Here is a 22511-nt window from a genome sequence, read left to right on the forward strand (position 1 = left end):
TGTTGCTTCCCCACTCGTTTTGGAGAAATTTAACCTGAGAATAGGCTAATGGAACATGAAGGTAAAGGAGGATTGCAGGGGAGGATAAAAACTCAGTTGACTATTATAAACGATTTAGGGCAATCAGCTCGTCACCTGTTCTAAGAGAACTATGAGGGCATAAAACACATGTGGGCATATTGTGTACTGGGGGAAACAAGGCTGGGGTGGGGAGATGCAAATATATGCAGTTATCTGCATTACGGGTAAAAGTGAGGGTAGCCCACCACATGGACACGCAAAGAAAAACATACAGTGAAAGCATTCACTCATGAAATCCTTCTACTTAAATCAATGTTTTTTACTCATCTTTTTTTTGTGTGTCAAGCCTACCCATTCAAGGGTCAGCTACAAAGGTCACTTCTGCTGTGAAGTGTTCCACAATGCCCAAGGCTGAATTATACTCTTCCCCATTTGTGCTCCCATAGGGGTTTTTTTTCCTGTTTTCCACAGTTAGCCACATCACCAATGATACTCTATCTCATTATTAGTTATTCTTGTATGTGCTTTCCCCCCACTCTACCCCACCGTGAGTTCACTGAGGGCAGGGGACTCTTTCTCATTTCTGTGGTTCTACAAATCCCAGCGAAGTGTCAATCACATACTAGGCTCTGGGAAAATGCTGACTCAATAGCACTGGCTTAAGACAGTGCATTATTGCCTAGCTTACCTGAAGGAGCATTTGTTCTCTTTCTTTTCTTGCTTGACTCCCCTCCATTCTCAATGAGGCCTTCTGTGACCAGAGGGCCACTGGCACTACCAAACTGCAGGGGCTCGTTGTTGTTGGCAGGGTCAAAGGGCAGCTGGTTCAATCCTAAAGAAGAAAAAGAAAGCCAAAATCCAGACTCCATTAAGGACTGGGATGTCTCTAGATTGTATTATATGAGCCACTAGAGGAAAACTCTCTAAATCTTAAGAAACTAGGAATAATAGGTGAATTCCTTAAAACCAGTTGCCTTCTGTAATTTTTCCAGATTTTGTTGACAAGTACAGAATTAAAACATAGGGTCTTGTAAGACTGTCACTCAGTCTTATAAGAAGATCCCTGACCTTTCTGGGAAATTAGCATTTTTGGCCACAAGCTATCAAATTATCTTCTACCTCCTTCCTTAAAAGAGATAAGATCTTCTTTAAATGTGGCTATGGCTAAACCCACCGTTCCTTTCAAAAAGCTTGGTTATGTATTCCTCAGACTGTCCCTTGACATTTTTCCATTCTTTCACTGCAAGGTGATGCAGATATCATTAGAGCATCCTGGCATCAAAGTCACTGCCAACGATAACAGAAACCCACAATTCTATGGCAAATGAGAGAAGGAAACAAAGATACAGAACTCGCAATGAGATTAGTTAGTAGTTGGAGTGCTGGGGAGTAATGACCCGGGTTTGGCTAGTGCTACTTCTATCCATTCCAAATGATGCCAGAGCATGGTTACTTTACTAGTTGCTGCTGCATCATCTAAAACGTCAGAAGGCACTGTCTACTCTCTAGGTCTTCCATGCTTCAGCCCGGGAGGAGCAGAGGGTTTCTTACTCATCTGGCAGCAGCACCTGGAATTTCAAGTGTTTCAATTAAAACTTCATGAAATGTGGAATCAAAAGCTTTGTTAAAGACCAAAGTTAGGTGATCTCTCTTAAGCCTTTTAGCCACTGGTTCCCTAATCCTATCAAAAGAGGAATCAGGTTGGCCTGCCAGGCTCATTCTTTAACCCTCAATGTTTCAATGGGCAGCAGCTATACAATTCCTGAGGCAATGTTGTAAACGGTCAATAAAAGCTTGGAGTCCAGTCAGCTAAAAGTCAATCAAGTTTCAGTAAAATGACTGCTAAGATCCTAACAAAATGTCTGTACATTATTGGTTTTAGTTAAAGTATCCCTAGGCTAATGTTTTCAGCCCACATAACAAATACCATTTCTTCAGCAATCAGACTCCACTTGGCACACCTCCATTAAATGTCTTCTGGGATTTGTCAAACATTTTTCCTTTACATCACCTGAGTAACTAAGTGAAGGAATGAAAACTCACTTCTGTATCTTAAGTCAACTGTTCACTGCATCATATCCATGTTCTATTAAATCCCTATCATGATTAGAAAGAACTAAGGAAACAAACATCAATACATAGCAATGTATTAAATACATAACAATGTATTAAAAAACATTCAGATGAGGCCAAGACTATTTTCAAAGAAGACTAGATTTTTATACAATTTACAAATGAAGAGGTTTCTTGCACCTGAGTGGTCCCAGGGTCAAATGTGAGTAGTGTACTGTTAGAAAAACTTTTCTTGGTATTTCCTTCTGCAATATTATATTGACCAAAACAAGCTCTATGGGGGATGGAATGGCATAGTGGATACAGCATGTGTTTCGATCAGGGCTAAAACCCAAAGCTGTGTCTTTTACTAGCTGGCAATCATGTAATCTCCCTTACTCTTAGTTTCATAATGTGTAAAAATGGAGTGATAACATTTGTACAGGGTTGTTGCAAAGATTAACAAGATAAAAAATATATATTTAAAGTTATGATTATCTTATTCTAAATGAATTAAAAAAAACAACCTTTTTCAGCTTGTAAACTCTTCTAACGAGGATCTTCCCCCAAAACTCTTCCCAACCCACAACTGTATCCCTGGTGCCTATCACCATGCCTGGCAAATAGTGAGTGTTGAATTAATGAATTAATACCCCACAGGGAGGGGTAGGTGACTCATTCCATTAACCTATGTAAAGACGTGATAGCTGATAATCAAGAATTAATGCCACAACTTAGAAGTTATGATGCTGATTATATCAACATTACTTAAAATAATTAGACTTCAAATGCATCTCCATTATTGGAGAACTATACTGCAAGAAGGTGAAAGCTTGATCAAAAGGAATGCTCAGGGATTAGGAGGTTCTGATTAATGATGGTTAATCAGAAATTTTTTTCCTTATTTTGTTTTGCATTTGATAATTTTACAGAATAATATATTAGTCCATTTCCCTGCCTTATTAAGTAGATGACTGAAGATCTTACAGAACTTCAGAGCCATAATCTATAAAAGGAAGCTAATAACAGTGCCTAACTCATAGGATTGTTAAAAGGATTAAAATGAAATTATGTATGTAGAAGATTCTGCATTACATCTGGCATATAGCAGATACTCAATAAATATTAACTGCCACTACCATAATTTTGAATTTCTATTTCTATTCCATTTCAGTTTCTAGATTGTTGATGTGCAATGTGCGGAGACTGGTCTGAATTTGCTCTGATTCAAGGATAGACCTTTTTTCCTCATTGAATCTTTTCATTGTTGGCTTTACCTTTTTCTAGAAGTTGGAGTCCAGGAAAAGAATCTGCTAAATTAAAAGTATTCAGTCATAGATATTTGACTATAATTGTTTTACTGTTTATTTAGTCCCAGATGATAATTTTAGGGATTTAGGTACTTTGTTACTCTTCCTAGCATACAGATTTTTGTTTGGCACTAAATAAAACTGACATTTCAAGTACTTTCTCTGTGTCCACCTCATATATGATCCAGATTATGTGGTAATCCTGATAATTTAAGCACAACATCACAGGTCTGTTTCTTACAGAAAAGGATCTCATATCAAGGTGAGAAAGACATGCCACTCAGTAAGTTGATTGATTGAATATGCATCCACATTTTATATTCTCTGGGACCCCATACAGTCTCCAAAGATTTGTAGTGTTGAGAACAAGGGCTATATAGATAGCAAAATCCTATGACACCAGTGCTTTCTAGCCACTTTTATTGTATTTTTTTTATTCATCCCCTAAGACAACACAAAATAAAGCCAATAAATCAGTAAATCAATAGGTACTTAGAAGATCTTTTCTGTGTCATGTATATGTGATCCATGCTGAATGCTATTGTAAGTAAAATAGCCCCATTAAAACTATTTAAATTCTAAAAAGAAAACGACCACTTTAATTTCAAGGACTCTTCCTGCAGAAATTACGACTTAAATGTAAAATATAAGCAATTACCATATTGTAATTCCCACCAAAACTATAGAATTTATCTTTAAATCTCTTATGGAAGCTAGTTCTACTAATTTCCCACTCTACATGATGAAATCATTAGATTAAAAAGATATTAGGAAAATGTTAGACTAGGGGGAAACTTTTGCGGTTATTTAGTTCATTCTTTTATGCAACACAGGAATCTCATCTATAGAGCCTAAATCCAGGGGGTACTTCTTGGCCTGGGGACCATTCCTTGCTGTGCTCCCAGAGATTCACCTTGCTTTGCTGGCCTTTTTAAAAACTCCTGCCTCCTCTATTTTGAGGGTTCCTTTTTCATCTCCCCCAATCTGCCTACGAAGTAGGATGCATTTTATTCAACTATTAACTTGCTTATTGTCCCTAAAATGAGTTCATGGCACGTCTAACTTTGTAAGCGTCCTATTGATAGTCACTGCAAGAAAAATAGACGAGGGAGTCAGGAACAGTTTAACAGAGCAATGTTAGACATTTTCTAAAGTCTTAGATAGTTCTCATTGTCCTTGCTCTTTTATTCCTGAGGATAAACGTAATAAAACTTTGAACTTTGCTCATTCATGTCTCCTCCCATCTTGTCCCCTCACTGCCTAACCCCACAAAATATACAGTTTGTCTAAAGGGAAGCACAAATTGATAAAAAATAAAGGAAAACATAATAAACATGAGTGTTACAGATTTTTGCTATTGCTGTAGTTTATGATCACAATTAAGTCCATGTGGTAACGTAATCTCATATAAAACCAGGTTGACTGGTTTAGAGAGCTGACCAGCTGTTACTTCATGTCACGTCAAAATACAGATTATCTGACTTCATAACACGCACTTTCGAAAGTATGCATATTGGGGGAAGGGTGGGGGTGGGGTCCTTGGAGAATGACATTTCTCACCCAATGGAGCCAGCAAATTAAACATCTCGGAATGAAGTGTGTTTCTCAGTGAGTTCACAGGCAATGATGTCTGCCATACAGATGCAAATGATTCCTGGGCTTTGAGGGGAGCACTGAAGAATTTTCCTGACTCTTGTGAAAGAAGATCAATGATCTCTTTGTGCCCAGCTGCTGTTAGAGTTACTGTTACAATTCACTTTACAGAGCTTTCCACTATCAGGTCAAATTAGGACTAACCTTCATGATGCAATCTAACACTTTTAATGATTGCTCCAGGTTATGGTACGGAAATATGACCATGTGGGTCCCTGCCACTTCTTATTTGCAGCTGCGGGCCATAGACTTAAGGTGGTACAATCTTAGCAAAAAGGAAACACAATTATACTCTGGATTAATTCCCTTTGAAAGAAAATGGTTAGCTGCTGAGAAATCTGGTAAATTCAATTCAAGGCAGCAATGTCCAGGCAGACATTTAGATTGAAAAAATAGAGTATCCGTTTTTGGCAAAAGTAACATTATAGCTAATTTGTGTATGAAACAAATTTCTGTAACCTGAATCGTATTTTCCAGCTGACTTCAGTCTGAAATCAGGGGAAGTAGAGGGTCTCCAAATTAGTTTTTACTACAAAACTTTTGGAGAAACAAGGGGTTATTAGGATAATGGTTAGGACCTTAATGTGCTGGTAGGTGCTTTTTTGTAGGATTTATCTATCCCTGGGAGCTTCTCGTCCTTCCTCAGCATAGGCCTGAAAACCTCTGACTCCATATTTTCAGCTGTCGCTACGGAGTTGCTCCACTTGCTACTTCTGGGGGAATGTTTGCAATGTCTAACAGACCTGGGCTGCCGTATCGCTTTGTGGCCACAGTGGCTAGCAGCCAAAACAAATGAACATTTCTTAGTTCCAGGTCTTACCTCATGTCAAACAAATGAAACCTACTTTGTCAATTTCATGAGTTCGATATTCTGTATAACTGGTTTAGCTGAAACAACAGTAATTGTAAAAGATTAATAGGGGAGCGAAGGTAACAGGTCAAGTGATGACAAAGAAAAAGGCCAAAAGCCTTTTCTACTAAGGAGCTTGCTTGAATGGTGGTGAACATAAAAGCTTGCAGGGAAAAATTTACATTCATGTCACTCTTTCAAGGTGTGATACAGGTGACAGGCAGACTTTTATTGATAGTGATCTTTCAGCAACTTTTTAGTGATTCCCTAAACTACTGGTCAGGCATTCAAGGCCTTCAAAATAAGGCCCCACCCATTCTGAGCACTGTCTTTCACTATGCTTCAGCTTGTACTCTACCCCAACACTTTTTGAACTTTCATGTGCACACATGTTCCCAGGGGATCTTGTTAAAATGCAGATTCTGATTTAATAAGTCTGGGTTGTGATCTGCTTTGCTAACAAGTCCCAGATGATGCTGATGCTGCTGGTGTGGGGAATCACACTTTGAGTAGAAAAGCCTGACACTCTAGCAAAATGGGACTACCTGGTGTTCAATGAATCACTCCAGTAATTTCCTTGTCTCCACACCTTTAGCTCACATTGCTCCATCACCAACTTCTTGAATTCCAACTTTCAAAATACTATACTATCCTTCTCTTAGGGTTTATCTCAGATGTTATTTCCTTCATGATGCCTTTCCTTATCCACTTCCACGCAACTGATGACATACACAGCAATGGAACAGGGCTACCAGGGGATCAACCATTCATTGGCTGTTAAGAATGTGTTCTGTTTTTACAAACATTATCTTTTTATTTTCTTTTCTAATTATTCCCATTTTACAACAAAGAAAGGGAATCTTACACAATTTAGGTAAATTTCCCAAGGTCATGCAGCTAATAAACAATACAGCAAGGAACTTGGGCTTTTTTAAAATTCTAAAACACTGTTCTGGTTCCCCTCAGATTCTCATCTGCATTTTTCATGTGCCTTTTAGAGCATGCCTTGTGCTATAGTTCTCTGAGTATTTCTCTCATCCTTCCTTATCTCCTGCCTTACTCACTGACACTAAGTTGTAAACTCCTTTACTACACACTTTACTTCCCAGTAATTTTATTTAATTTTTTTAATGTTTATTTATTTTTGAGAGACAGAGATACAGACTGTGAGTGGGGGAGGGGCAGAGAGAGAGAAGGAGATGCAGAATCCGAAGCAGGCTCCAGGCTCTGAGCTGTCAGCACAGAGCCCGATGCGGGGCTTGAACTCACAAACTGTGAGATCATGACCTGAGCTGAAGTCAGATGTTCCACTGACTGAGCCACCCAGGTGTCCCATCCCAGTCATTTTAAAAATCTCTTCCTCCAAGATGCCTGGCATGATGCCTTGTACAATGTTACAAACACTCCAGACATGTGTATCGATCTGAACTCTGCTACAACTTAGGTACAATAGTTGTGTTTCCCACCCCAGATGCTAACCAACCTGCTGCTGGGCCTGTCATGAAGGGAAGTATGATTTGGGTTCCTTCAGCATTCTTGGTATCCCCTCTAATCCAGGATCCCTGAAGACTCTTTGGGGAGTGCTGGTAGATGGTCATACACTCTGCCCCCAACCTTGATTATGCATAACTTCATTCTCCAATGAAAAAGGCAGCACTGTCCTTCCCCAGACTAAGACTCTTACATGAGAGAATACTATAAAAGAAACTCCATATATGGATCTTTTCTTAATAGTTGTATGGATACTGGGTTATAGATCCCTGCTTTACAAACTGCAGTCAAGAAGAGGCAATCCCTAGAGATGTACTGTCCAACACAGTAGCCATCAGCCACAGTAGCCATAGAGCTGTTAAAATCTAAGTTTAAATAAACTAGATGAAATGAAATGAAAGGAAAAGTTCAGTTCTTCAGCATCACTAAGCCACATTTCAGGTGCTCAACAGCCATATGCGCCTAGTGGCTACTGTATCAGTAAGCACAGTACAGACTCTTTCCATCACCCCCCAAATTTTATTGGACAGTGCTGCTCTACAATAAGACCTGGATTCAAACCCACATCTGCTACTTACTAGGTGTACCATTTACAAGAGGTATAAATAAGCCACTTGATTTCTCTGGGATTGTTTCTGCACTGTAAAGTGGGAATGATAATGCCCCTTCTTATAGGGAAGTGAGGAAAGTTCGATGAGAGAATGTATATTTAGGATCTACCACATATTACACACTAAATAAGTGTATAGTTCCTTTCTAGTCTAATCGAGGGTTCCTATGAATTTGCCTCAAAAGCAGAATAAGAAAATTCAAGTGGTGTGGCTCTTTAGGCCCTGAGGCTACATCCTATTTACGGCTTAGAGGATGTTAGCTTTGCATTCATGTTATAACCCTCTTTTTCTTTCAGATAATACACAACCATCAGGGTAAAACGTTAATAAATAATGCTGGGAAGAGTCAGTGATGGCTCTTTGCTTGTGCTATTTTTAGGAGAGGAGACCATATTTGTCACCTTGAACTTTCCAACATGAAAGAACCACTCTTTACCCTTACAACTGAAATGCTTCCTCTCAAAGCTTTAATCAGTGCTCAGTTTCAGCTGGCTGCTTTATTGTTAGAAAACTACTAACAGTGACACTAGAGCTGGAATGGAAAAGGACCATTTCTCTCCAAACCCGTATTTTCCTATGCTCAGAATGTTACCTGTGTTTTTCCTGTGGGGCTGACATCTCCCAGGCCTAGTAAAGGTGAATTATTTCAGAAAAGTCTGAACTAAATCTGTTAAGGTGCTTGAGTTCTGTGAGCAGGAAGGCAAAATATATATTTCCAACTTCAAGAAGAAGAATGCTTCAGGATTCTTTTCTCCCATACAATTTAAGGCTTGGGAAACACAGCAAAATCACATTCCTCAATGAAAACAAAGTTCAAAAAAATGTTGATTTGATAGAACAGTTCAAAGTGACAGATGGTAGATGGGTGATTTATCATTTTCCTTAGGATAAAGTCTGGCAGTCTTCAGAGGAACGGAGAAGAAAAAGTCTTATTTTCCTGTAGTTTATCCCTGAGAACAGTTACAGCAACTACCCTTCTCTCCACATCTTTAAGGGCGGGGGATTAGAAAGATGGTGATTGATCAGTGCCTACTTTGAGCTGGCTCTAGGCCATGCTGCGATTCCTGTTGACCAATTTTCCACTTGAGTGACAGGAAAAGGGTAGGTTCCTAACACACTGACCATTAGGTTATCTGTTTAATACTTGCCTGAGAATGTGCCCAGAGGCACTGTATTATGGGTGTCTCTGTCTAAATAAAATAAATAATTGCAGATTTCAGAGCCTGAGGACAGAGAGTTGTTCTGGTATTGAAACTGGAGTCTATCTTGTCAGATCTGTAATGAGGTCTTCCCTTCAGGCAGATTGATTTCATAAAGCTGAGGTAATTATCAAAAGCAAGCACAGTTCTCCCTGCAGAAAGCACTCTGCTGGTTTTGAAAACTAGCTAGTCAACTGGATCTGGTCAGGAGCCTTGGCTGAGCCAGCCCTTTGCGTAGTAACAGTTACTACACAGAGTACACCAGTTTGTTCTAATAGATTCTTAAGATGCCGGTAAATACATTGTAAACAAGGTTCAACAAAATAATTTCTCATGCTGTAAGTGAGTGAAAATTGAAGTAGCAGTCAGATAAATCTGCGTTCCAGTGTAGGATGCTTTGAAGGAGAGAGTGAGAGCTGGAACTCCTTTGGTCTTTGCAGAGTTAATTTTATCAATTAGTGCTAGAAGGATATTGGTATCCTTTCAGACTGATGCCCTGCACGAATAACATTTGTATCTTTGTTTTCCCCAAATTGTACACACTAATTTCACTAGATTTCCTTTCTTCATTTCATTCAGTCTTCATTAACTATTTACCCAATCGCTGCACTACAATTTTAATTGCCTTATAATTAACCAATGATGAGTTTGTGATTTAGAAGTCCCTAAAGATAGAACTACATAAATACAGTAAATCCTCATTTACATGTTTGAAAGATTTATCCTTCGTCCTTCCCCCCACCCCATTAATTTTGCTATACTGTATCACTAATGTTTTGGAGTTATGCTTTCTGCATTCCCAATATTTGATCCCCATTTGGACTAGTTTTTCAAGAATGTATGATAAACAACCCTGCATTAGCTGTGAAATTAAACACACAGGAGAAAACAGGTTTCTGTAATATATTAATACATCCTTTGTAGATCCATACCTCCACTATAAAAATTCCACCTGAGGAGTATCAATACAGGGTGTCACCAAGAGATAAACTCCTTTAGAGATGTCCCTGGGCTGAAGTCAAACCTACTACTTGGAAGAAAGCTAGAATCTAGTCTTTGAGAAGATGACATGACTATAAAGGAAAAAAGCCTTCAAAAAAAAAAAAAGAACTAATTTGTATTTGAAACAAGTCTTACTGTTGTTGTATAAAAGAATAAGTAGGATCTTGGGGCTCTTCGGTGGCTCAGTCGGTTACAGTGTGGAGCCTGCTTTTGATTCTCTCACTCTATCCCTCCTCTGCTCGCTCTCTCTCTCTCAAACATAAATAAATAAACATTAAAAAAATAATAACTAGGGTCTTCATTTTGCTCCAGCCTGGAGTCTGAGGTGTTCAGTATGTATTGGAATGGCTGAATCTATAAAATAATATTGACAGATAGTCTCTCTTCTTATTCATCTAATTCATTGAAACATTTCTGTGGGGCTGGCAATATGCTAGGCCCCAGCATTTCAGGACTTGATAAGACAGTTTCTTTCCTCAAAAAGATCACAACTAGAAAGGAAGGCAGATAAGTACACAGAAAATCTGGCCTAAAGTACTGCATCAACTTCATTTCTTGCTATTTCACTTCCCACAAGTACCCTTTGCTTCATTCATACTAAACTTTTCAAATTCCTCAAATATACTAGGCCTTTTCATGTCTGTGCTTTTTTCTTAACAAAGAATTATTTTATTGTGGTAATAACACAGCATAAAATCTACATTGTTAAACTTTTAAGTGTACAGTACTGTATTGTTAACTACAGGCATGATTTTGTATGGCAGATCTCTAGAATTTATTAATCTTGCATAATTCAAACCTTATGCCCATTGACTAGCAATTTTCCATTTCTCCTCCCCTCAGCCACTGGTAACCACCACCATTCTACTCTCTAATTCTATGAGTTTGACTATTTTAGATACCTCATATAAAGTGGAATCATGCAAGATTTGTCCTTCTGTGACTGGCTTATTTCACTTAGCATAATGTCTTTAAGGTTCATCTATGTTCTTACATACTACAGGATTTCCTTTTTTAAGGCTGAATAATATCCCATTGTACATACATACTACTTTTTTTTTCTTTTTAAATCCATTCATCTGTCAGACATTTAGGTTATTTCCACACTTTTGCTATTGTGGATAGTGCTACAATGAATAGTGGTGCTAATATTTTTTTGAGATTCTGATTGCAATTCCTTGGGATAAATAACCAGAAGTGAGCTTGCTGGATCATATAATTCTAGTTCCAATTTTTTCAGGAACATCCATATGTTTCCATAGCAGCTCTACCATTTTGCATTCCTAGCAACAATGTACAAGAGTTTCATTTAGTCCACATCCTCACCAACACTTATTATTTTTTATTAATAGCCATCTTCACAGGTGTGAGGTGATATCCATTGTAGTTTTGATTTGCATTTCTCTCATGATTAGTGACATGAAGCATCTTTTCATATGTTGGCCATTTGTGCATCTCTGCAGAAATGTCTATTCAAGTCTTTAGCCTATTTTTTAATTGGGTTATTAAGGTTTGTTTTTTTTTTTCTATTGAGTTGTAGGAGTTCTTCGTGTATTCTGGAAATTAAGTCCTTATGTTTTCTCTCGTTCAGTAGGTTGCCTTTCACTCTGTTGATTGTTTCCTTTGCTGTGTGTTTTCTTTTTAGTATGATGTGGTACCACCTGTCTATTTTTGCTTTCATTGCCTGTGATTTTGGTGTCATTTCATGAAATCACAGCCAAGACCAATATCATAAAGCTTTTCCTTATGTTTTATTCTAGGAATTTTATTTTTTATTTTTATTTATTTCGGGGGGGGGGCACAGGGAGAGGGAGAGAAAGAATCTCAAGTACACTCCATGCCGAGTGTAGAGACTGATCTCACAATTGTGAGATCATGACCTGAACTGATATCCAGGGTTGGACACTTAACCAACTGAGCCACTCAGGCACCCCTCTTCTACGAATTTTAGTTTAAAATTTTATATTTAAATGTTTAATCCATTTTGAGTTGATTTTTTTGTATGTGTAAAATATGGGTCTAAGTTCATTCTTTTGCATGTGGATATCAGTTTTCTTGACACCATTTACTGAAGAGACTATGTTTTCCCCATTGCAGATTCTTTGCATCCTTGCTGATGATCGATTGATGGTACATGCTGGATTTGTTTCTGGGCTCCCAGTTTGGTGCTCTGTGCATACCATTCCCTCTGCTTAAATTACAATTTTCCCTTTATCTCCACCTGGAGAGCTCTTATTCATCCTTCAAAACATTGATCAAATCTTTAGTGAAAAGTTTCTTAATCCCCAAAAGCTCACTCCACAGGAATACACAGAGCCTTTTTATCAGAGCACTTATTGCAGGACCTTGGGGTTCATTCTGGATATTTGTGGGGTTGTATGTATTCTGGGTGGAAGGCTGTCAACATCTGATCTGTGCCTAAGCTTACAGTTATGGCAGAATGCAGGATGCACTGGTGAGAACTCACCAGAGACAGAGAGACCAGTTAGAACACCAGGGTGATACGGTGGAGAGATGATGGTAATTATTACTTCAGACAGTGGCAATGCATGGTAAAAATGAATGGATTTCAGAGATATTCATGAAGTGGAATCCTCTGGATTTGGTGTCTAATTAGATCTGGGAGTTGAGGGGATGAGAAGAGTCTGAGATGACTCCATTTTAAAGCTCTTAAGTCACAGTCTTGAAAATCATGCAAGGTTTGTGGGCTTCAGTATGAGAAAAAGCACAATCCAAGCCTATGTTATTATGAATACAAAACCACTTCCAATCTCTGTTTACCATGACATAAAGGCTGCCAGGAAACACCAGAAAATGGCTTATACTTGACCTTTACTATGTATTCTTAATAAAGCCTGTCAAAAGATATCAATTCATCCAGAGAAATATAAAGCAGAATAGTGTATGAGGCAGAATAACATACTACTGGGCTAAGAAGAGAGAAAAACATTTTAATAATAGCTCTCAGACTTGGTTTATTTTGTCTACAGTATTCACAGACAACGTGTGTTTGCAGGTCAGGAACGCTTCATAAATTCCTTCCATTCCTCCCTTCATATTTCTTTCTTTTCTCCTCCTCCCAAATAACTCCTCAAAATGGTCTTATTAGAAAATCTTGCATTTTAATAGCAGTTGTCTTTTGGTTATTATAGTATGTTGGATTAAGCTGATGTTTCTCCTTTAACAATACTCAAAAAAAGCTTGGAAAAATTAATGCTTCATGGTTTTTCTTTCTGCCAAAGAATATAGCAATGTAATTGTCTGCTGGAGAAGAAGCACTCTAATCATCTTTAACTTTAAAGTAAATTCATTTCAGAAAGATGCTTTGAGACAAACAACTGACAGAGCAAATCAGGGCTCCTAGGAGATTGGGAAGTGATGGATTGCCTTGAAGAGAGGGCTACAGCCGAATTCAATTCCATGATCGTTTTCTCTGCAACAAAATAGCACTGCATGGAAGTTAAAAGTCCTGTTACATCATGAGATAATAGATCTTAAACACTGCACAGATTCTTAACACCTAAAGTTCTATGCACCCCAGAGGCAGCAAGTGGACAACCCATTCTGATTAAACAATAGAGTCAGTTGTACCAGGTGAAGTCAAAGTGTGAAAGCATTGTAACTTTCTAAAACTGCTGCTAGGAAGAATCCAGGACTGGAACACACCTAAACATCGTCTAGATCCAACTGACATCCATGGGATCTTGGAATGGGTTTCAAAAGCCACAGTGTTACTTTGATTTAGAAGATCATTCCAACTTTTATTTCCTCCCTAACTGAATCCATTTCCATCTTCCATTATGTTCTTTTTGTTGTTGGTATTTTTGAGCCCCTTCCCCACAGGTTTGGGAAATGCATTCTTTGAAGACAGATTTGGACTGGTAGATTTACAGCCTTGGTAAAATTATAGGCTCAGATTTTCCTGGAAGTTGGGCACTTGCCTAGGATGATGGTGGAAGGAAGAACTGGAATAGCAATGAGCTAAGGCCATGAATACTTGACCAGGCAGTCTAGCCTACTGGGCAGATGCCAAGTATGACCATATAGTCAGAGTACAGTAAACCAATTATATTTAAGAGTCCTCACTTTGTGCTCCTAAAAGACAATTGTTTTCTCTGATACACATGTGACCCAAATCTGGTTTGCCACAAAGTGAACAGTGCCAAAAGAAGTGCCATATTCTTTTGTTTTTCACTAACTACTTTCTGCTTCCATCAAGTCCCCAAACTCACAGATTTGTTAGATGTGCATCTCATTTCTGGCTACATATTAAAATTACCTGGGGGAACTTTTAAAAAATACCAATGCGTGAGCCCCACCCCCTATAAATCTGATTTAATTGGTTTGGGTGGGGCCTTGGGATCTAGTTTTTAAAAGATGCCAGGTGATTATAATGTGCAGCCAGGACTGAGAGCCATTGCTCTAAATGGAGCAAATGAATACACTGAGCAAAGTGTTTTTTTAAGTTAAAATCAGGTAACACTTAGAGGGTAAGTTCATTTACTCATTACCTATAATATTCAGGGAACTGTATTGGTTGTGTGCTATAAATAGGTTAGATCTAAATTTGTCCAATTTATAATGCTTCCATGGAAAAGGTGGAAAGAAAGATTAGAAGGGTTGCTGGAAAAAACAAAAAGAAACTGAAGTCTTGGAGGAATTTGGGGCAAAGTATATTTACAGGATTATGTTCATTTCCTTGCTCCAGGAGATACCAGCTAGAATACTTCAGAATTATTGTGTCTCTTTTCCTGTCTCCCAAGAAAGATTCCAAACTGCCTTGGGGATAGGCTTCAAACCTTACAACCTTTGGGACTACAGGCCAGTCACCCCCTGCCCTCAAGTAGATCATTCATTTACTCCACTACATGTACAATGTCATGAAGAATGTTGGGAAACACTGTGTCTAAACTACAACTATTTTTAATAAAATCAGGCTGCAGTGTGGTTTGCTTATGCCATCTGTAACCTCAGTGATTCTTCAGTGATTCCACTGAACTTTAAGAAGGATCTGGTAAAGGAGCGCATGGGTGGCTCAGTAGGTTAAACATCCAACTTCAGCTCAGGTCATGACCTCATGGTTTGTGAGTTCAAGCCCCACGTCGGACTCTGTGCTGACAGCTCAGAGCCTGGAGCCTGCTTCAGATTACCTGTCTCTCTCTCTCTCTCTGCACCTCCCCCAGTTGTGCTTGCTCTCTCTCCCTCTCTCTCTCAAAAATAAATAAAAATTAAAAAAAACAAAAACAAAACTTAAAAAAAGAAGGATCTGGTAAAATGTAAAAAGTGCTATGGAGGCAGTTAAGTATAGTGGAAGAACTGGACACAAAGGCACAGACTATATGGTGTCTGTTCTTCCAACAACTCAGTTGGGAAATGGGCAAGTATTTCTTGGTCAATGTTTCCTCATCTGAAAAATGAGAATAGAACCGTGTGATCTGCAAGCTCTGAGTTTAAGGTAAAACAACAAGAAAAGTGTAGCTAGAACACATTGATAAAAATTTGATATAAAACTCAGTAATGGGTAGCAAATGAGACAGGAGAATGCCTAGAAGAATGCCTTCCTAGTACCACCAACTCAAAACTTACTTTGAAGTCAATAAATGATTTAATAGTAATACAGTTAAGGCACCCTGAAAAAAAAAACAAAACAAAGCATTTCCAACACTGCTCCAAAAAAAATCTTCTTAAGAATTTTTCTAATTATAAACAAGAAGTTGTAAGGAAGTACAGAAAGGTTTTTTGTTTTTTGTTTTTTGTTTTTTAAATAAGATGTTTTGGGGCACCTGGGTGGCTCAGTTGGTCAAGAGGCTGACTCCTGATTTCAGCTCAGGTTATGATCTCATGGTTCCTGAGATGGACCCCTGTGTCAGGCTCTGCACTGACAGTGTGGAGCCTGCTTGGGATTCTCTCTCTCCCTTTCTTTCTGTCCCTCCCCCCCGCCCCAAAAATAAATACATAAAAGTTAAAAAAAATAATATGTTTGAATACCAATACATCTAAGTAACTTGCTATCAATTAATATTATTTAGAGCACGTGTATTACAAAACTCAGTAAGAATCTAATGCTGAAATGATAAAAGCATGTCTAGCATGTTAGGAATAAATTATCCTAATTGACCAAAGCTTTGCTCACATATGACATTTCAAAATATAGTGATGTAATGACAAAAATTCCTGTCTCTCTCTGCCAAAGTTATAGTGATTGCTATTGAATCCAAGCATGGTATTTGTGTACACAGAAGAGCAGGCAACAATTATAATCTAGAGATATTTTAAATTTAATCTTTTTTTATTTATTAGTATTGTAATACAGCAATGAGCATTCAGAAAAAAACCTAATCACTGTGCATTATGCAACAATCAGACAAAATACTCCTAATCCCCTGTCATTCTTTTTCCTTGGCCCCTGGGTACTCATTAAAGGTTAATTTATTTAAATCTCTCAAACATTCATTTCAATCTACTTTAATAAACTAATGAATCTTTGGAACTTTGCCTAATCAGCTTATGTTTTCTATTTTAATACATCTACAAAATGTCTTTTTTTCTAAGCTCATTCTTAATAGTTGTCTTCCCTCTTGGAGATAGGATTGTGCTTCAGTAACAACCAGTTTTGAGCATTTGGTAACACACTTACAACCTCATCCAACACACAGAGAGTGGCTATGGCTTGTCTATTGCTCTTAAACATAGTCACATTTTAGAGGATAGTGAAATGATTTATGTTTAGTAGGATAATGATCCTCCAAACTGAAATGGTTATCTTACAGTTTAGTGGGAGTCACAATTAAAGTAAAAGCTTCTAGCAACTTTGTTACTTGTCAAATGCTGTGAGGGCCTATCAATGAAACAATTTAATTCTGGTCACTGCAAACCAGAGAAATGCATGGTATATGCCATGTAGACTGGCAAATATAAATAAAGCTGAGATAAATAAAGAGAAATCTTCAAAAGAACAGTACCATCTAAATGGCATCTAAACTTATACCTTACCATCTGTTCAACTGCCACGTTAAATACATTTTATTTAATGGTAACGTTCAGGAATTGTTTATATAGCCATATCAGGGTGATAGCCAACATTCAGGGACAGCACTCCACCTTCTACACTAAAATGCCAGAAATCAAAACCTTGGAACACCAGAATATTATTTCTAACTCCTTCCCTAACAATAAATGACATTATCATAGAATTTCACATCTTACCAAGTACTTCCACAACATCCCTATGATGGAGAAAAAGATTAATGTCCTTGCTTGGTAGATGAGAAAACTGCAGCTCAGGGGAGCTTCAGTGATTTCCCAAGGTTATAACATGAGTGTGAGGAGGGCCTGGAACTCCCATCTTCCAGCTACATATCTTTCCCTTGTAGTATGTTATCTTCCCTGTAGGGTTTGTACTGGGATTAAAGGGTTTTTTTTTTTAAATTTTTCTAAGTTTTGTTTCATGTTTTTATTTTTAAGGAATCTCCATACCCAACGTGTGGCTCAAACTCACAATCCTGAGATCAAGAATCACATGCTAGGCGCCCCTAGGATTAAAGTTTTTACTGATGGCTAGCTTACCATCAATGAAATAAAAAGTGCAAATGTTATCTCCAGATGATTAGGTAGAAAATAAATCAAATTGATTAAAAATAATTATGATAGGGGCACTTGGGTGGCTCAGTTGGTTGAGTATCTGATTCTTGATTTCAGCTCAGGTAATGATCCCAGGGTCATGGGATCGAGCCCATCTTTGGGCTCTGCGTTAAGAGTGGAGCTTGCTTAAGGTTCTCTCTCTCTCTCTGCCCCTATCCCCCACTTGCACTCTCTCTCTAAAATAAAAATAATTATGATAAACTATTCAACATAACTTATATCTTCATAATATAGCAATTCAATGGAGGGTAGAAGAGCTAGACTTCTTAATTTTAAGTTTTATTTTCATGTAACATAAATTAATAAAAATAATAAATGTACTTTCCACCCTTGGTATAAATTTCAATTACTTTAATGTCTAGTGGAAGTTGATGCTTGACTTCTAAGTTATACTGCTAAAGGTTTTCAAGTTGTCGTCTGCTTTTCCAAATAGCAACTCCAAAGTATTACCTTTCAGAGTTCATTGTTCATTCATTACTGGTCTGTCCACCCATTCATTCATCCAATCATCCAGATGACATTTGTGGAATGCCTACTTTGAGCCAAGCCACAAGACAGATATGGACTCTACCTGAAATTCCTGCTGTTTCCTCATTTGTTGAGACTAAGAACTCCTTGAAGACAGGAATCCTGTCATTCTGCACAGAATATAGCCAGTTCTATTTGCATAAAATCACTTAAATACTTTTTTACTTTTTTGACAGTGAGCTTTCTGTTGCCCACATGCCCCTCCAGACATATGGGAGTTAGGGGAAGAAATCGCAGTCTGCTTATCAAGTCTGACCTTTGGATAATGACTTCAGCTCTCCCATCTGAGCTTGCTGCCGTTCTGCCTTGTGGTCAACAAAATGATTAGGCTAAAAATGGCAATATATCTGTTGCTGCTTCCCAGATATCTTCTGGAAAGCTACATTAAAAAAATGGTTGCTTCTGCCCTTCAGCAAAGTGGTGAACTGTATCACCAAATGTAATGTCTTGTCTGATTCATTGAAAAGTTGAAGCTTATTGACAAGATGTGGATAACTTTGAAAAATCCTCAAAAGCAGGAACATTTCCTTACTGTTACCATTAAATAAAAACTTGATTTTCTTATTTTAACAATAATAAGTTATATTCAGAAATTGCTATTACCTTCTCTTTTCTTTTTTAAAAGTTCTTACTTTAATTCCAGTCAGTTAACACGGTCTTCTATTAGTTTCAAGTGGGCAATATAGTGATTGAACATTTCCATCCATCACCCTATGCTCATCATGGTAAGTACCCTTCTTAATCCCCTTCCTCTATTTGACCCATCCTGCACCCCCTCTCTGGTAACCATCAGTTTGTTCTCTATAATTAAGAGTCTGTTTCTGGGTTTCTCTATATATATATATAGAGAATATATATATATATCTCTATATATATATATAGACTATATATATATATATAGAGAGAGAGAGAGAGAGAGAGACAAGGGAACAAGGGAAACAAGGGAAAAGATATATCTTTTCCCTTGTTTTGTTTCTTAAATTCCACATGAGTGAAATCATATGGTGTTTGCCTGTCTCTAACTTCTATCACTTAGAATTATACTCTCTAGCTCCATCCATGTTGTTACAAATAGCAAGATTTCATTCTTTTTTATGGCTGAATAATATTTCAGCGTGCGTGTGTGTGTGCGCACATTTATGTGTATACACATATAGATACAATACCTCTTCTTTATCCATTCATCGATTGATGGACACTGGGGCTGCTTTCATAATTTGGCTATTGTAAATAATGCTGCTATAAACATTGGGATGCATGTATGCCTTTGAGTTAGTGTTCTTGTATTCTTTGGGTAAATACCTAGCAGTTAGATTGCTGGATCATAGGGTAGTTCTATTTTTAACTTTTTAAAAACATTTTTTTAATGTTTATTTTTGAGACAGAGACAGAGAGCGAACAGGGGAGGGGCAGAGAGAGAGGGAAACACAGAATCTGAAACAGGCTCCAGGCTCTGAGCTCTCAGTGCAGAGCCTGATGCAGGGCACAAACCCACGAACTGCAAGATCATGACCTGAGCTGAAGTCGGAAGTGAGACATCCAGGGAGCCCCTATTTTTAACTTTTTGAGGAACCTCCATACTGTTTTCCACGGTGGCTGCACCAGTTTGCATTCCCACCAACAGTGCAAGAGGGTTCCTTTTTCTCCACATCCTCACCAACACCTGTTGTTTCTTGTGTTGCTGATTTTAGCCATTCTGACAGGTATGAGGTGACATCTCATTGTAGTTTTGATTTGTACTTCCTTGATGGTGATGATGAACATCTTTTCATGTGTCTGGCCATCTATATGTCTTCTTTGGAGAAATGTCCGTTCATGTCTTCTGCCTATTTTTAATTAGATTATTTGTTTTTGGGTGTTCAGTTTTCTAAGTTCTTTATATATTTTGGATACTAACCTTTTACTGAATATGTCACTTGCAAGTATCTTCTCCCATTCTGAAGGTTGCCTTTTAGTTTTGTTGATTATTTCCTTCACTGTGCAGAAGCTTTTTATTTTGATGCAGTCACAATAGTTTATTTTTGCTTTTGTTTCCTTTGCCTCAGGACACATATCTAGAAAGAAGTTGCTATGGCTGATGTCAAAGAAGTTACTGCCTGTGTTCTTTTCTAGGATTTGTATGGTTTCAGGTCTCACATTTAGGTCTTCAATCCATTTTGAGTATATTTTTGTGTATGGTGTAAGCAAGTGGTCTCTAGCCAGACTTAATCAAGAAAAAAAAAAAAAGAGAAAGGACTCAAATAAATAAAGTCAGAAATGAGAGAGGATAAATAACAACCAACATCACAGAAGTATAATCATAAGAGAATATTATGAAAAACTATATGCCAACGATTTGGACAACCTAGAAGAAATATATAAATTCCTAGAAACATACAAACTACCAAAACTGAAACCGGAAGTAATAAAAAATTTGAACAGACCAATAACCAGTAAAGACATTGAATTAGTAATCAAAAAACTCCCAATAAACAAAAATCCAGGACCACATGGCTTGACAGGTGAATTCTACCAAACATTTAATTAAGAATTAATACCTATTCTTCTTACACTATTCCAAAACATAGAAAAGGAAGGAAAACTTCCAAATTCATTCTATGAGGCCAGCATTACCCTGATACCAAAATCAGACAAAGACACCACTAAAAAAAAAGAGAACTACAGGCCAATATCCCTGATGAACATAGATGCAAAAATTCTCAATAGAATACTAGAAAGCCGAATTCAACAATACATTAAAAAAATCATTCACCACGATTAAGTAGGGTTTATTCCTGGGTTTTAAGGGTGATTTAATATTCGCAAATCAATGTGATACACCACATTAATAAGAGAAAGGATAAGAACCATATGATCATTTCATTAGATGGGAGAGAAAGCATTTGACAAAGTACAACATCCATTCATGATAAAAACCATCAACAAACTAGGTTTAGAGGGAACATACCTCAATATGATAAAGGCTGTCTATGAAAAACCCATAGCTAACACCATCCTTAATGGGGAAAAACTGAGAGCTTTTCCCCTGAGGTCAGGAACAAGACGAGGGTGCTTGCTGTCACCACTTCTATTCAATATAGTACTGGAAGTCCTGGCCACAGCAAGCAGACAACAAAAAGAAATGAAAGGCATCCAAATAGGTAAGGAAGAAGTCAAACTTTCACTTTTTGCAGATGACATCATACCATATATAAAAAACCCAAAATATTCCACCAAAAAGCTGCTAGAATTGATACACGAATTCAGTAAAGTCACAGGATACAATATCAATACAGAAATCTATTTCATTTTTATACGCCAATAATGAAGCAGAAGAAAAAGTAATTAAGAGAACAATCCCAATTAAAACTGTACCCCAAATAATAAGATGGCTAGGAATAAACCTAACCAAAGAGGTGAGAGACTTATACTCTGAAAACTATGTAACACTGATGAAAAAAATTGAAAATGACACAAAGAAATGGAAAGATGCTCCATGCTCATGGATTAGAAGAACAAATATTGTTAAAATGTCTACACTCCCAAACAATCTACACATTTAATGCAATCCCTATCAAAATACCAAGAGTGTTTTTCACAATTAGAACAGTCCTAAAATTTGTATGAAACCACAAATGACCCTGAATCACCGAAGCAATCTTGAAAAAGAAAAACAAAGCTGGAGGCATCAGAATTCCAGACTTCAAGTTATATTACAAATCTGTCATAATCAAAACAGTATGATACTGGCAGAAAATGACACATACATCATTAGAACAGAAGAGAAAATCCAGAAATAAACCCACAATTATACGCAATTAATCTTTGATATCAGGAAAGAATATGCAATGGGAAAGACAGTCTCTTCAACAGATGGTGTTGGAAAAAACTAGAGAGCTACATGCAAAAGAATGAAGCTATTACCTTTTCAACTCTCCTTCATATCCATCTCACAGCTTCCTAGCGAGGTGACCAGAGTATGATTATACAGTTAACATACGAAACTCTAAAGCTCAGAGAGGTTAAGTGACTTGTTTGAAAGTCCCACAGCAAGCCAGTGGCAGAGCTGGATCTCCCAACTGCCACTCTAAGGATCAGGCTATTAGGGTTCCTAGTCATCAGGAGAGTTGTATTTTTAAGAATTACTAGGAGTCATGATCCACATATGAGTGAA

At 37.6% G+C, this 22511-nt stretch overlaps 1 protein-coding gene across 2 annotated transcripts in view; it reads right to left on the minus strand.

Annotated features, from left to right (window-relative positions):
- Positions 1-22511, minus strand: part of ENOX2 (ecto-NOX disulfide-thiol exchanger 2) — a 259670-nt gene that overhangs the window by 155016 nt on the left and 82143 nt on the right. For both annotated transcript variants that reach the window (XM_042974613.1, XM_042974614.1), the window contains one exon: positions 710-853. The gene's annotated coding sequence lies outside the window, so the exon portion shown is untranslated. The remainder of the gene's footprint in view (positions 1-709; positions 854-22511) is intronic.

This window comes from Panthera tigris, chromosome X, assembly GCF_018350195.1.
Source record: "Panthera tigris isolate Pti1 chromosome X, P.tigris_Pti1_mat1.1, whole genome shotgun sequence".
In the NCBI taxonomy this organism is placed as follows: Eukaryota; Metazoa; Chordata; class Mammalia; order Carnivora; family Felidae; genus Panthera; species Panthera tigris.